General features: G+C 43.4%; 1 protein-coding gene across 2 annotated transcripts in view; it reads left to right on the forward strand.

Moving 5' to 3' along the window:
• The window catches only part of adcy2b (adenylate cyclase 2b (brain)), a gene marked incomplete at its 5' end in the record, with an annotated part of 34,278 nt that overhangs the window by 8,353 nt on the left and 23,425 nt on the right, over positions 1-2,500 (forward strand). The gene's annotated exons all lie outside the window — the stretch shown is intronic.

Raw genomic sequence — 2,500 nt, forward strand, 5'->3', positions numbered from 1 at the left:
ACTCGCAGTGTCTGTGTATTTACTCAGGCACCACGCTTGGGCTCTCTATTGCTTTTAATGGGGATGTTACTATGACAACAAATGGTTTGGGAAGGCACCCAGCAAGACTCCTCACACACTCCTCAAGGAGCGGCAGAATGCACCTGGCTGACAGGAACATCTGTGACACATGAACACTAGTTACGGCCAACACTGAGAGACCCAATTACAAGTTTGAGAGACGTCCCATTATCAAGTGTGTGTGTGTGTGTGTGTGTGTGCCTGTGTCTGTGTCTGTGTCTGTGTCTGTGTCTCTGTCTGTCTCTCTGTCTGAAAACACTGTGCCATAACCTCTTGCTCACTCCCTGTCCACTTCCTATATCCTGTCCCTGTCAGGCCTCCACTTCCTGTTATGGTGGTGTCCGTGTGGCCCAGCATGATCCATGCACGTCAGTGTCACAGTTTCTCTTAAGATACACCATGAACCCTCACCTCCCTATCTGTTTCCCTATCCTGTGTCCATTGTGGTCAGTGACCGATAGTATAGCACCAGATCATACAGGACACTACTGCAAGTCGACAACAATACAGCCATGATATGGATCTAGTACTCTGATACACTATTTCACAGACACATCCTATCTCCAATGGGTCTCTGGACCCTCCTTCCACCTGATCATCTTACGAGTGTTCACAGTAATGCCTCTTACATGATGTGTTCATAGAGACAGACATGAAGGTCATCAGAATCAGAATTGCTTGTTTTATCTAATGTAGTGTACACAAGAGTAACATTCTTAAGCCCAATGCACACAGCGTGCGATTTCTGTTGCACGACAACATTCCATTGTTGTCATGAATGGAATCGAATTTTCGCCGTGCGATTAAAATCGGGGCCGTGTGCATTGGGATGCGATTTTCTCATAGACTTCCATTCAAACTTCAAAATGGAATGTTGTCGTGCAACAGAAATCACACGCTGTGTGCATTGGGCTTTAGGCTTAGGTTCTTCAACATTGACATTGCAGCAGGATACAAAATACAAAATAATAGAATGAAGTAAATAAGTAAAGTAAAGTAATAATAAAGTAGAATAAAGTAATAAAGTAATAAAGTGATAAAGTGATAAAGTGATAAAGTGATAAAGTGATGGTAGTCATACTACAGCGGGTCGTACTGCAGTAGAAACAGTAGTGCAAAATACTGTACAGGTTACAATATGATGAAATGCAATATCATACAATATGCAATATAATACATATGGTACAGTACAGGTAGTCAAGTAGTAGTCAGGTAGTGATCAAGTAATCAGGTAGTGTGCAGGCAGGTAGTCATATAATATATATTAATTTTGTAGTGAGGATGGTTTGGGGGAGACAGTCATTATTCATGCCCTGCTGTTACTCTCTGTCATCTGACATTTTTGCCATTTTAATTATAATTATTTTCTAATTAAATTATTTTAATTAAATTACATTTTAATTAATTATTTTAATTATACTCTCTCTCCTTGTTCATTGTTTTAGATTAGAGGAGGCTGGTGAGGATAATGGAATTGTAATGACATTGTAATGTGTAATGACATTGTAATGTGTAATGACTTTGTAATGTGTGGCCCGGAAAGTGACACACTAAAGCTGCGTGCACACATGGCCATTGCGTTGCACCGGAAGTCATTCATCTCAATGGGGCCGTTGCGTTGATCAGTTGCCTTGCTCTGCATTGCGTTTCTTGACCGTCAGGGTGCGGCAATCAGTCAACAAATTTCAGCTTTTTGCGTTGCGTTGGATCCGGAAGTAAACCGGAAGTAGTTTCTTGCCCGGAGCTCTCGCCTCAGATTTTAAATCCTAAATTTTGGCCGCCATTGGCTAAAATCTGTAATTTGGCTCTACAAGTGTTAATATGTCATTTTATGAAGTTTTTATATGTTTTCAGGCGAGAAAGTAACCATATATATTCACAAAATGTGTCCAGTTTATCAAAATAACCCGTTTATATATCTGATCTGACGTTTTTTTCCCCACTTCTGTGGGAAACTTCGCTAGCAACACGAGCAGAGTTGTTGCGTCTGCATCGCATGTTGAAGTACGTCAAGTCCATCCCAACAGGTTGCGCCAGAACGACGCAACGCAATGGCCATGTGTGCACGCAGCTTTACGGTGCTAATACACCGCAAGCGTCAACCTCAGCAGCGCGTGTGCGGAACTGCTGTGGCTCTCACTGTTGCGGCTTCCACACTGGCTGCGGGTCTTCTGTGGCTCTTACTGCGGAGCTGCTACTGCCAGCCCTATCTTGGCCAGCCCTGGCGTGCCACGGGAGCCAGGGTGAATGTATGGCTGTTCTAACCCGTTAACATGTGCACCGAAATGAAATACGCACAATGCTGAGGTTGACGCTTGCGGTGTATATGCACCGTGACATGAAGACAGCGTACTGGTTTGTAGACCTGGGGTGCAGACACTAGGTGCTGATTTGTTTCATTTCTTGACTCGTGACACACGTAGACCGACAAACGTGACTC

This window comes from Nansenia antarctica, assembly GCF_963989245.1.
Source record: "Nansenia antarctica genome assembly, chromosome: 5".
Taxonomy (NCBI): domain Eukaryota; kingdom Metazoa; phylum Chordata; class Actinopteri; order Argentiniformes; family Microstomatidae; genus Nansenia; species Nansenia antarctica.